The sequence below is a fragment of the Hyla sarda genome, chromosome 1 (genome assembly GCF_029499605.1).
Source record: "Hyla sarda isolate aHylSar1 chromosome 1, aHylSar1.hap1, whole genome shotgun sequence".
In the NCBI taxonomy this organism is placed as follows: Eukaryota; Metazoa; Chordata; class Amphibia; order Anura; family Hylidae; genus Hyla; species Hyla sarda.
This window is the reverse complement of record NC_079189.1, coordinates 93,658,884-93,672,409: the sequence shown is the minus strand read 5'-3', so window position 1 is coordinate 93,672,409 and position 13,526 is coordinate 93,658,884. Positions and strand designations below refer to the sequence as shown.

Sequence of the window (13,526 nt, the reverse complement as noted above, 5' to 3'; positions counted from 1 at the left end):
TCTCCTGTCTGATAGCACTCCACTGTGCTATCTCCTGTCTGATAGTACTCCTCTGTGCTCTCTCCTGTCTGATAGTACTCCTCTGTGCTCTCTCCTGTCTGATAGCACTCCACTGTGCTATCTCCTGTCTGATAGTACTCCTCTGTGCTCTCTCCTTTCTGATAAGCACTCCTCTGTGCTCTCTCCGGTCTGATAGGATTCCTCTGTGCTCTCTCCGGTCTGATAGGACTCCTCTGTGCTCTCTCCTGTCTGATAGGACTCCTCTGTGCTCTCTCCTGTCTGATAGCACTCCTCTGTGCTCTCTCCTGTCTGATGGGACTCCTCTGTGCTCTCTCCTGTCTGATAGGACTCCTCTGTGCTCTCTCCTGTCTGATAGGACTCCTCTGTGCTCGCTCCTGTCTTATAGGACTCCTCTGTGCTCTCTCCTGTCTGATAGGACTTCTCTGTGCTCTCTCCTGTCTGATAGGACTCCTCTGTGCTCTCTCCTGTCTGATAGGACTCCTCTGTGCTCTCTCCTGTCTGATAGGACTCCCCTGTGCTCTCTCCTGGCCTATCAAACAGCACAGAGGAGTGCTAGCCCACCCTCTCTCACTGGACTTTGTCCATGCCTGTGCTTTAGCTTAAGCAAAGCCATGATTCTATAAACCATGATTTCTATAAAAAGGTAAATAAAACTTTCTTATGAAGTATATTAGAAAGGTTCATGTATTGTCAGGATGTACAACATATGTTTTTTTTTTTTTGTTTTTTTTTTATGACCGTGTCCATTTAACCCCTAACAGGTTTTGTGCACAGAAACTTTTTCAGGGTGTTCTTTGTAAAATCTCATCCACTATCTAATACTGCAATCCGAAGTGAAATTTACCAGTGTAAATCCACAGCAAATCTGTCCTTTCGAGAATTTACCTTAAGGCTCTAATCCCATCAACATTATCATTCCATTTGTGGTGCCCCTTATGTGGCAAACTCTACTGCACTTTCTGCCCAGAAAAAAATAAGAATGGAAAGCTATTGTTCATTTTACACATAAGTGGGATTAGATACAAAGTGCAATCCATTGTACAGTGGGGCAAAAAATTGTTTAGTCAGTCATCACTTGTGCAAGTTCTCCTACTTTAACCCCTTAACGACAATAGACGTAAATGTACGTCATGGTGACGTGGTACTTAACGCACCATGACGTACATTTACGCGCCACCATGATCGCGAGCACTCGCGTCTTGCGCTGCAGGTCCCGGCTGCTATCAGCAGCCAGGGACCCCCGCCAGTAATGGCGGACGTCCGCGTGATCGCCATTAACCCCTCAGATGCCGTTATCATTACAGATCGGGGCAGTGCGGTACTTTGAATGGGTGATCGGATCGCCCGCATCGCTGCAGCGGCGATCCGATCATCCAGCAGGGCAGCCGGAGGTCCCCTCACCTGGCTCCGGCTGTCTCCCGGCTTCTCTGGTCTGAGATCTAGCAGACCAGAGCAGAAGATCACCGATAATACTGATCAGTGCTATGTCCTATACATAGCATTGAACAGTATTAGCAATCAAATGATTGCTATGAATAGTTCCCTATGGGGACATAAAAAGTGTAAAAAAATGTAAAATAAATAAGTGAAAAAATTAGAAAAATAAAAAAGTCAAATAAAAAAGTCAAATGTCAGTTTTTCCCATTTTACCCACAAAAAGCGTAAAAAAAAATAATACACACATTTGGTATCGCCTCGTTCTTAAAAGTCTGAACTATTAAAATATATTGTTAATCATCCCATACGGTGAACGGCAAAAACATTTTTTTTTTTTAAAAAGTCCAAAATTGCTGCTTTTTTGTCACATTTTATTCCCAAAAAAATTTACAAAAAATTATAAAAAGTAAAACCTAAGCAAAAGTGGTAGTGATAGAAACAGATCATGGCGCAAAAAATGAGCCCTCATATCATCCCAAATATGGAAAAATGAGAAAGTTATAGGTGGTCAAAATAGGGCAATTTCAAACACTAATTTTGTTAAAATGGTTTGAGATTGTTTTTTAAGCAGTACAATTATAGAAAAGCATATAACATGGGTATCATTTTAATCGTATTGACCAACAGAATAAAGAAAACATGTCATTATTACCGGAAAGTGTACAGCGTGAAAACAAAACCTTCCAAAATTTGCTAAATTGCGGTTTTCTTTTCAATTTTCCCACATAAATAATATTTGTTTGGTTGCGCCGTACATTTTATGATAAAATAAGTGATGAAATTACAAAGTACAGTTGGTGACGCAAAAAACAAGCCCTCATATGGGTCTGTGGATGGAAAAATAAGAGAGTTATTATTTTTAGAAGGCGAAAAGGAAGAAACGAAAATGCAAAAGTAAAATTGGACTGGTCCTTAAGGCCAAAATGGGCCTGGTCCTTAAGGGGTTAATAAATGAGAGAAGCCTGTAATTTTCATCATAGGTATACTTAAACTATGAAAGACAGTATGGGGAAAAATAATACAGGAAATCACATTGTAGGATTAAGTAAAATAAGTATTTGGTCACCTCACAGACATGTAACTTCTTCTTTAAGAGTCTCCTCTGTCCTCCACTCATTACCTGTATTAATGGCACCTGGTTGAACTTGTTATCAGTATAAAAGACACCTGTCCACAACCTCAAACAGTCACACTCCAAACTCCACTATTGCCAAGACCAAAGAGCTTTCGAAGGACACCAGAAACAAAATTGTAGACCTGCACCAGGCTGGGAAGACTGAATCTGCAATAGGCAAGCAGCTTGGTGTGAAGAAATCAACTGTGGGAGCAATTATTAGAAAATGGAAGACATACAAGACCACTGATAATCTCCCTCAATCTGTGGCTCCACGCAAGATCTCACCCCGTGGTGTCAAAGTGATCACAAGAGCGGTGAGCAAAAATCCCAGAGCCACACAGGGAACCTAGTGAATGACCTGCAGAGAGCTGGCACCAAAGTAACAAAAGCTACTATCAGTGACACACTACGCCTCCAGGGACTAAAATCATGCAGTGCCAGACATGTCCCCCTGCTTAAGCCAGTACATGTCCGGACCTGTCTGAAGTTTGCTAGAGAGCATTTGGATGATCCAGAAGAGGACTGGGAGAATGTCATATGGTCAGATAAAACCAAAATAGAACTTTTTGGTAAAAACTCAACTCGTCGTGTTTAAAGGAGAAAGAAGGCTGAGTTGCATCCAAAGAACACCATACCTACTGTGAAGCATGGGGGTGGAAACATCAGGCTTTGGGGCTGTTTTTCTGCAAATAGACCAGGACGACTGATCAGTGTAAAGGAAAGAATGAATGGGGCCATGTATCGTGAGATTTTGAGTGAAAACCTCCTTTCATCAGCAAGGGCATTGAAGATGAAATGTGGCGGGGTCTTTCAGCACGACAATGATCCCAAACACACCGCCTGGGCAACGAATGGGTGGCTTCGTAAGAAGCATTTCAAGGTCCTGGAGTGGCTAGCCAGTCTGCAGATCTCAACCCCATAGAAAACCTTTAGAGGGAGTTGAAAGTCTGTGTTGCCCAGCGACAGCCCAAAACATCACTGCTCTAGAGGAGATCTGAATGGAGGAATGGGTCATAATACCAGCAACAGTGTTTGAAAACCTTGTGAAGACTTAAAGAAAATGTTTGACCTCTGTCATTGCCAACAAAGGGTATATAACAAAGTATTGAGATAAACTTTTGTTATTGACCAAATACTTATTTTCCACCATAATTTGCAAATTCTTTAAAAATCAGAGGGTGATTTTATGGATTTTTTTCTCATTCTGTCTCTCATAGTTGAGGTATACCTATGATGAAAATTACAGGCCTCTCTCATCTTTTTAAGTGGGACAATTGGTGGCTGACTAAATACTTTTTGTCCCACTGTATATCTATAAGATCTTGTAAATAATAATGATATTTGACTCCCTTTTAAACAGCTCTAAAATATTCAAGCTGCTCTATGGTTGCTGTGGACAACATGACCAGTTGTTTTGTTACAAAGTATTGATAAATGAGGCTCTCTCTGTGTCCTATTGTATAACATAGCAGTAATTTTAACTTTAAGTATTAGTTTTTTGCCATTGTTTAGATAACTCCCCCACAAGCTACATATTACAAAAAAGCACAACTTTCCCAATAGGAATTTGGTAGATGTGTCTGTGATTTGGCAAGTAAAATTATATTTCTCTGAATTGGAGCAGAAGGTTACAGGGCTACTCTGGATATCAGTATCTAGATTCAGAACATGTTATATCATTCCTGTAAGATATTCTTATTTGTCTAATAAATAGCAAAGGATATTCACATGATCTCACATGAAAGAACTGATCTCTGGGGCATTTGATTGAATAAATCCCTGTATCATTCAGAAATGTTTCTAGGTTTTTCTAGGACAGTGCTTGAGTTTGTGAAACTTCTCTCTGTCTATATGGACAATCACCTAAATCAGCGGTTCTCAACCAGGGGTACGCATACCCCTAGGGGTACGCCAAGGGTTATGCGGGGGTACGGAAATTCGCTGACATATCCCGGCCATGCATTGGCCACTATTTGTCAGCGCAGAGCGGGGATTGGATTCCGCAGTGGCTGCCGTCCCTGACGTTGCGAGGCGGACAGTGCAGAAGGACGTCACCCATCAGTGCAGCCCTCCGACTCCTGCCAAACAGAATAGACACAGGCCTGGTAAGCAAGTTAAATTCAATGTACCACCTCAGTATGAAAGGGTGTTATTGTATGTATCTCATATATTGGCCCAGGGGGATCAGAGGGGGGAATAATGGCACAAGGGGATTAAGATGGAAGGGGAGGGGGGGGGGGTGTAATTGCAAAAGGGGATTAAGATGGAGGGGGGATAATGGCAAGGGGGGATCAAAGGGAGGGGGGAATAATGGCACAAGGGGATTACAGATGAGACATTCTTATAATATGTCAACAAAAGATACATTTTATTTCCATCATTTACACTTTCAAAATAACAGAAAACAAAAAAATGGCATCTGCAAAAGTTTGGGCACCCTGCAGAGTTAATATCTTGTACTGCCCCCTTTGGTAAGTATCACAGCTTGTAAACGCTTTTTGTAGCCAGCCAAGAGTCTTTCAATTCTTGTTTGAGGTATCTTTGCCCAATCTTCCTTACAAAAGTCTTCCAGTTCTTTGAGATTACTGGGCTGTCTGTCACGCACTGCTCTTTTAATGTCTATCCATAGATTTCCAATTATGTTGAGGTCAGGAGATTATGAAGGCCATGGCAAAACCTTCAGTTTACACCTCTTGATGTAATCCCCTGTGGATTTTGAGGTGTGTTTAGGATCATTATCCATTTGTAGAAGCCATCATCTCTTTAACTTCAGCTTTTTTACAGATGGCATCAAGTTAGCATCCAAAATTTGCTGAAATTTTATTGAATCAATTTTTCCTTCTACTCATGAGCTGTTCCCTATGCCACTGACTGCAATACAAGCCCAAAGCATGATTGATCCTCCCATATGCTTAACAGTTGGACAGAGGTTCTTTTCATTAAATTCTATTCTCCTTCTTCTCCAAACGTACCTTTGCTCATTCCAGCCAAAAAGTTCAATTTTAACCTCATCGGTCCACAGAACTTTTTTCCATAATGCATCTGGTTTTGTATATGTTCATTTGCAAAGTTCAAATGCTGATTTTTGTGGTGAGGATGTAGAAGAGGTTTTCTTCTGATGACTCTTCCATTTATTTGTACAAGTATCTCTTTATAGTGGAATAGTGTACCACAACTCCAGTGTCTGCCAGATCTTTCTGGAGGGATTGTGCAGTCAAACATGGGTTTTGAATTGTTTTTCTCACAATCCTACGAGCTGTACTGTCTGATATTTTTCTTGGTCTTCCAGATCTTGCTTTAACTTCCACTGTTCCTGATAACTGCCATTTCTTAATTACATTCCGAACAGAGGATATTGACATCTGAAAAAATGTTGGTATCTTCTTATAGCCTTCTCCAGCTTTGTGAGCCTCAACTATTTTCAGTTTCAGATTTCTAGACAACTGTTTAGAAGAACCCATGGTGCTGATTGTTGGGGCAAGGTCAGATGAGTCTGGGCATTTAAAACCTTTGAGATTGACATCACCTGGTCTTCCCAGATGATGATTGAGAACAATCCATGACACTGGCAGGTCTCAGCTTTGCAAAGGGGGCAGTGCATTCTATAAATTCTGCAGGGTGCCCAAACTTTTACAGATATCATTTTTTGGTTTTCTGTTATTTTGAAAGTGTAAATGATGGAAATAAAATCTAACTTTTGTTGACATATTATAAGAATGTCTAATCTGCAATTTGATGCCTTTTGCAGATTTCCCATCTTTCCTTGGCTTCTTAATGCACATTAATACAAATTTTTACCTGGGGTGCCCAAACTTTTGATCTCCATTGTAGGCCAGGGCTGGCCCTACAATGGGTCCTGCTGGGCCCATTGGACCCTGACGGCACCTACATAAGGGTGGCAATTTGCCGCCCCAAGAAGATTTTAAGCTGTTAAGGACTAAGGCAGGTCCTGGTCGGGCAGTCAGTGAGGAGCAGAAATCCCCACACAGGACTTGCTTTGTATCTGTGGAAAGCTGTAGGTGAACAACCGGGGGTGATGTCACAATCATGTGACCAGTGCATGTGGATGGGCAGAGGTCAGCAGGAGAGAGGTTATGGTTACTGAAAGACCTGTGAGGAGGATCATGTGACAGGAGTAGGCGGGGCTCTACAGGAAAGGAATGGTTCTGGCTGTAGGACCTGTGAGGAGCAGCCGGGAGAGAAGAGAACATGTGAGGAGCCTGGTGAGGGCTTCATATACTACTCTGCTGTATACAATATATACCCATGTACAGGGTAAGTAATGTAACTGTATACAGCGACCCCACCAGCAGTCACATACATTACATTACTTATCCTGTACTCATCCGGAATTATATCCTGTATTATACCACAGAGCTGCACTCACTATTCTGCTGGTGCAGTTACTGTGTACATACATTATGCCCACCAAACCACCAGGCCCTTTTAAACCTGCGCAATGGCTGGCTGGGTAGCAGATGTGTGTACCTCACGCAGGCATGTCTGCTAAAAACAGCAAGACATTAGTGACCCATCAGAGAGAAGACTTCTCTGCCTTTTTCATCCTCGTCAGTGAACACAACAGACTCCATTTCTGGACCTTCATGCCAGCTGCCTGTTAGTTGCTAACATTAAATGTACTGGGAGGGATGTCAATGAGCACTCAGTGGTGATGTCAGAGGGCGACAGTGAATAGCGTAAATGTAAAAAAAGAACTGCAGGTGTCTGCAAGCTTCTCTTTACCCCCCACCCCCATCCATCCTCTTTTGGAAAAATTCTGTTAACCTATTGATGACATAAACAGGCGAGCACGGAGACATTAGCAGTTCTTACCCGACAACGGTGATGGCAGTAAATGTTTCCTCCCACACTGTCCTGCTGGGAGCAATGAGAGCCGTAGATTAACTGCTGCTACCAATTCCCTTGAGGAACATTTTAGGTGCGGCACCTCCTCTCCTGTGCTCAGTACAGGGAAGCTATGTGATTTCATTCAACTGTGACAGGTAGGAGAATGTCCATCTGTCCTATGTCTATCACCTATCTATCGAGATAGGGAATAAGTCTTAACATACTGCAGTACCCCATTAAAGTTAAGCTGCTTATGTACTTTGCTTACAGATGCTTATTGCTGGTCACTTTTCGTATGTCATTTAATTTGGTCTCTTTGAAACAAAAAAAAAATTACCTATTTTTTAAGTTATGTTTTTATGTTAAAAAAACATATTTTTTAATAACTTTTTTTAACTTCTTTTTTCTTATTTTAACCTTTTACTATCCATATTTTATATTAATCATGATATCTGTTGTTTCCATTCTGGCCACAAGGCCTAAAACTAAGCTGGGACTTATTGCTCTGTACAGATAATTTCCCATCATTGTCCTTCATAACAACCCAGACGGAATTACAGTAAAACTTGACCCCAGTGTATACAGTAGATAACAGTGGATCCACCAACATTCACAGCAGAGCTTAGCATCCCCCTCCCTGTAGAATGACCTCTGAAAAGGTCACAGAGTATGCTCAAGGCTTTCAATTCGCATAAATCGAGGTTATATCTAGTCATAGGGTCGATGGGCCCTGCTGTGAAATATATCCGTAAATGTCAACCACTAAGGCTAGATGTCAGCTCCCATAATTTTGTACTAAAAAATGTAATTCATCAGAAAAAAAAACATCAGTATCTCATCAGGGAAACCAATACAGGCGATAAATCACATGGCTTCTCATTAAACAAAACCAAATAAAACCTTAAACCTGGATATAGTGCAGTGTGTAAAATATGGAATGAAATAGCTGCTACACATAAAGATGTGTACAAAATGTATACACTAAGGGTACGTTCAGAGAAATGGATCACAGCATATTTTACGCTGCAGATCCATCGCCGAAGGATCACTACAGGGTGCATTACGCCGCTACAAGCAGACACACTGCGATGTGAGAGTCAACGCACGTATGCGCAGTATACTTGCACATCGCGGCTGCTCTCGGCCTAGCTCAGGAAGCAGGGGGAGCATCCGCGATGCATGTGAGTAAACTGTGCATGCGCGGCGACTCCCACATCGCAGCAGTATATCTGCTTGTAGTGGCGTAGTGCCGCTCCGAGCAGGCACAACTAAAGGCACCGTGTAGGGGTTCTTCGGCTACGGATCTCAGTGTAAAAATACGCTGTGGATCCTCTTGTCTGGATGTACCCAAAGGATAAGTTACACGTGTATTTTTGCTTCAGATCTACTGCAGATTTTTCTGCCCATGGACTTTCATAGGCAGCAAAATATGCTGAATCAAATCTGCAGCAAAAAAATTTGCACTTGTGAACACACCCAAAAAATGTATATACCTATAATTAGGACATGAAATAAAGTGAGTTTGATATTTTTTACATAATTTCATATCTGGCGATTATCTTGTCTATCAGTATGTTTCTCTGTTTATCATTTCACGCTAGATGTCGCCACTCTGTATGGGAGAAAAATTTATGTTTGTTTCTCTCAAAAATTGTGTTGACACTAGCTTGTTTCTTCTTTTTAAAAAAAAAAAAAAGGCTGGTGGTTCCACAAAATATTGTGTCCAGGGGCCGATATAGATATTCACGTATTTCAGAATACATATTACCTGAGTCTCTAGCCTTAAGGTATTGTTAATATGTATCAGTAAATACAAGGATAATAGAAAGAGTTGGCATTTGGAACTTATTATGTTCCACTTGGAGGTAAGACATCTTCTTCATCATACATTTTCTGTATAGCAAGAAAAGTCAATTTATAGAATGTCCTGCCATAAGATGTATCCATAGCAAAACAATGACTTTCTATTTATTAGAGCTATAAAAATTTATCTAATGGTTTATGATATTTTTGATAGTAAGAGAATGGTGGTAAATTGATACATAGTTATGCAACTTTTCTTTAGTTAGGAAGAATATTTTGCCATTGAGGCATTAAAAAATATTGGGGGAGATTTATCAAAACCTGTGCAGAGGAAGAGTGGTGCAGTTGCCCATAGCAACCAATCATATTGCTTCTTTCATTTTCCACAGGCCTCTTTAGAGGCCTGTGGAAAATGAAAGAAGCAATCTGATTGGTTGCTATGGGCAACTGCACCACTCTTCCTCTGCACAGGTTTTGATAAATCTCCCCCATTGTGTACGTTCACACATGAGTATTTTCTGCTGCATATTTGCTGTTGCAGATTTTGCTACCTATTGAAGTCAATGGGCAGCAAAATCTGCTTAAGCAAACCTGCAGTGGAAAATATGTACATGTGAACATACCTTTATAATGGAAAACATTAAGGGAAAAAACTGTCCACTCACTAATCTATGAACCAAAGCTTTTCTGCATGCAGTGTATATTCAAAAATCTTTGTCTATTCTTCAAGTCACAAAGTGTGTTTTATTATGGAGTAAGCAGATTGTGCAGGAAGTTGCAGAAACCTTAGATTCCTATGGGCACTGCTGGCTCTGGGGAAGACCTCTCTTTTCCCTTTTCTTCTGATCTTTCTTTGTCTCAGCAAGGAACTTTCTCTACTATCCGGAAAGAAATGTACACTTTTATTATGCCACCTGGATTAAGGGGCTCCATACATTTTCTTAAAGGAAGTGAAGAAAAAGGAAAGCTGTTTCTATACATATCAAAGTTTCAGAGAATAAACATTATACTGTTAAATTGTGTAATTCATACTGTTCTTTAATTCATAGTTCCGTTCATTTTTGTCAGCTTCCTATGTCTATGGAGAATTATATATTAATTCTTACAGCTCTCCATGTCGTAGATCTTTCTGTAGAAAGAATGCTGATTTAAGAAAATTCTTTTAGGCCAGTTCTGTGTTCTCTACATGCGGGCTCTCCCTAATCGTTTATTAACCCCTAGTGATGGGCCTATCATTTATCCTCTTTCTAATATTTGTAGTTCTAATTCTCTTGTTGGTGTATATTGGTGACCTACAATGCCTGATGACATCATTAGGCAGCCTGTCAGTCAATTTTATCTATCTCTGCAATGTTGGGTGACAACTGCTGAAGCCTTGTAATTGTACATAGGTAGACTACAAAATGTGCCATTGCTGTGATCCCCAGCGATCAGCAGTAATCTGTGGAAACCTAGCACTGAGGCTAGATGCACATTAAGGAATCTCTTGCCTAAAATATTATGATGTTGCTGTCCCTATAGATGGCAATGTATTCCATTGTTTCTGTGAAACAATGACCAAGGTTATTTTTCGGCAGATGAATTTGTATGGCGAAAAGTTCTGTCTCTGAAATTACGTCATGTACACTGTAAGGTACCGTACCAGGCCATGGAAATGAAGGGGTGCATCAAGGATGCTAATTCAGCATCATTTAAAAAGGCTAACATAAAAGTCTTCCATTTCTTGAAGAAAGACTTAGCTGATTTTTCTTTAGTACAAAGCACTTCAAGATGGTCCAGAAACATGTATCACCTGACCTGAGCAATTCCCTCAGACGAAGTCGGCATATTGGCTGTCAGCCAGTGTGCCAAGAGACACCATTTGGCCAAAAGTAAAATGGTATGAATAAGTAACGTAAGCGATATACCCTCAGGAGCAATGTGAAGAACAATTAACAATGGTGAGACCGGTAGAGTGACCCTCAGTCTTCTAGAAAGAAGATTAAATAGGTCAGTCCAAAAAGCAGTAGAGTGGACACACGTCACCAGTCCATGAAGCAGGTCAGTCCGGAAGGTACCACAGTTAAGGCAGTGTTCTAGTCTGTCTGGACGGTCTGGTGTCCTAGGAAGTGTGAAGCCATAAGTGGCATGGTGTAAAATGCGGAATTGGGTTTCCCTCCACCCGTCATTCACCACAGCTTTGCGAACCTTAGCCCAGCCTTCCAGTATAGGAAAAGTCAGGTCAGAAACACCTAGTTTGCCCTCCCAGTAATGAAACAAGGAATTTTGAGTGGATTCGCTCCCCTTCCGCTGAAGGTGTCGGTAAAGGTTAGAAATGGAGTGAAAAGGAGAAGAAGAGGAAATAAAACTGTCAAAAGAGGTGTTAGACCCTTCCTGAGAGAAGTAAGAGTCTAGGATTGAGAAAAGCCATGTAGAAAAGGTATTGGCCCCCAGTCAGTCCGTAGCATTCTCCTAGTTCTGGAAACGAGAAGTATCAAGGCTCCGTCGGATGAAGTAGTTGCCTTATTGAGATATGCCCGCCTCCCTCCATCGTTGAAACAAACAATTTTCCTTCCCCTGGGGGAACTCGGGGTGGGTCCATAAGGGCATGTGCTTAGAAAGGAAATAGGGCAAATGCATCAGTGGTCGGCATTGCTTCCAAGTGATTATTGTGTCTCTGAGCAAGACACTCTTACGAATGTAAGCGGCTAGGGCCACAAATTTGGTATATAGGACTCCAGACAGGGACCATGGTGAGACCATACTAAATTCCAAATCAATGTTTAATTCACCGAACTCGCTTCACAACCAGTCATTACAATGTCTATAGATACAGGATAGGTTATAATAATGGACATCCGGGAAACCTACCCCCCCCCCCCCCCCCCTTTGTCTTTCGGTAGCATAAGTTTGCTAAGAGCTATGCATGGCCTTTTGTTTTCCCATAGGAGTTTGCAAAAGGTTGAGTTAAGAAATTGGATGTCCACCCGTTTGAGCAATATCGGTATTGTCTGCATGGGATACAGTAGTTTCTAGAAACTCAACATATTGATCAGATGACATCTAGCCAATAGGGGTAAGGGCATCGAAGTCAAGCATCTAAGCTTGTCAGCAATCTTATGCATTAGGGGTGTAAAATTAAGGCAGTAGAGAGATGGGGTCCTACTCACCCAAAAGCCCAGGTATCAGAACAACGTTCTCATGATTGCTTCAGGTAACGGTAAGGAGCCCCTAGAAGGATGTGCAGTCGATGTTGCTAAATCAAGGAGAACACTTTTGGAAGCATTTACTTTGAAACCGGACACCCTCCCAAATTCAGTGAGACAGTCCAATACCCAAGAGAGATCCTGTTTAGGGTCAGCCAGGAAAAGGAGGTCATCCGCAAAGAACGCATGTGAGAGTTTGTGCGCTCTAACCCTCCACAACCCCCGCCTCCAACCGCTTCCTCGACAGTGGCTCAATTGCCAAGTTAAAGAGAAGGGTGGACAGGGGGCATCCCTAATGAGTGCCTTTCTGTGCGGAGAAGGGGGCTGAAAGGAAGCCGGGAGTGTGGATACGTGCTACAGGGGTAGAATATAAAGCCAGGAAAGGTCCTTCAAACCCCATTGCTTGGAAGACTTCCCATAGCCAATTCCATCTGACGTTATTGAACGCCTTTTCGGCGTCGATGGAAAGTATGGCAGCTGTAGGATGATCACGAGGGTGTAGATAGACATTGTCCAAGACCGATAAGGAAGATCTAATATGGATCACTGCAGATCTCCCCTTCACAAAGCCCACCTGAACCGGGGAAATTAACTGTGCCAATATCGTTGCCAATCTATCAGCTTAAATTTTCGATATTAGTTTGAGATCAACATTGATCAGAGAGATGGGTCTATAGCCTCCTGGCGAAAGAGGGTCTTTCCCCGTCTTAGGTAGGACTTTTATGTACACAATATTGGAGGATGCTGGCATGGGGGTCCCAGAAAGGTAGGAGTTCAACAAAGAGAGCAGAGTGGGAGTCAGTTCCGAGGAATAGGGATTTATAAAATCCCCTGAAAACCTGTCTGGGGCCTTATTGGCCTGTAATACTCTGATCACCGTCTCCAACTCTTCCTTTTGGACCGGTTGTCCCAGGAATTCCCTCTCCTCCGCAGAGAGAGAAGGGAGAGATCCTGATGCGAGCCAGGGTGCAGACTCTGCCCTTTCTCCCACAGGGCAGGAATAGAGATCTTGGAAATAGCGGGAGAGAATGTCAGTAATGCACTTGGGGTCCTTATGTACCGTGTTGGTGGCATCCTTCAGAGCCGTAATATTAGTAGGAGGGGAAGCTCCTTTA

The 13,526-nt window shown here is 42.0% G+C and overlaps 1 protein-coding gene across 4 annotated transcripts in view; it reads left to right on the top strand.

The window, feature by feature from the left end:
* SCFD2 (sec1 family domain containing 2) overlaps positions 1-13,526 on the top strand; it is a 555,742-nt gene that overhangs the window by 24,434 nt on the left and 517,782 nt on the right. The gene's annotated exons all lie outside the window — the stretch shown is intronic.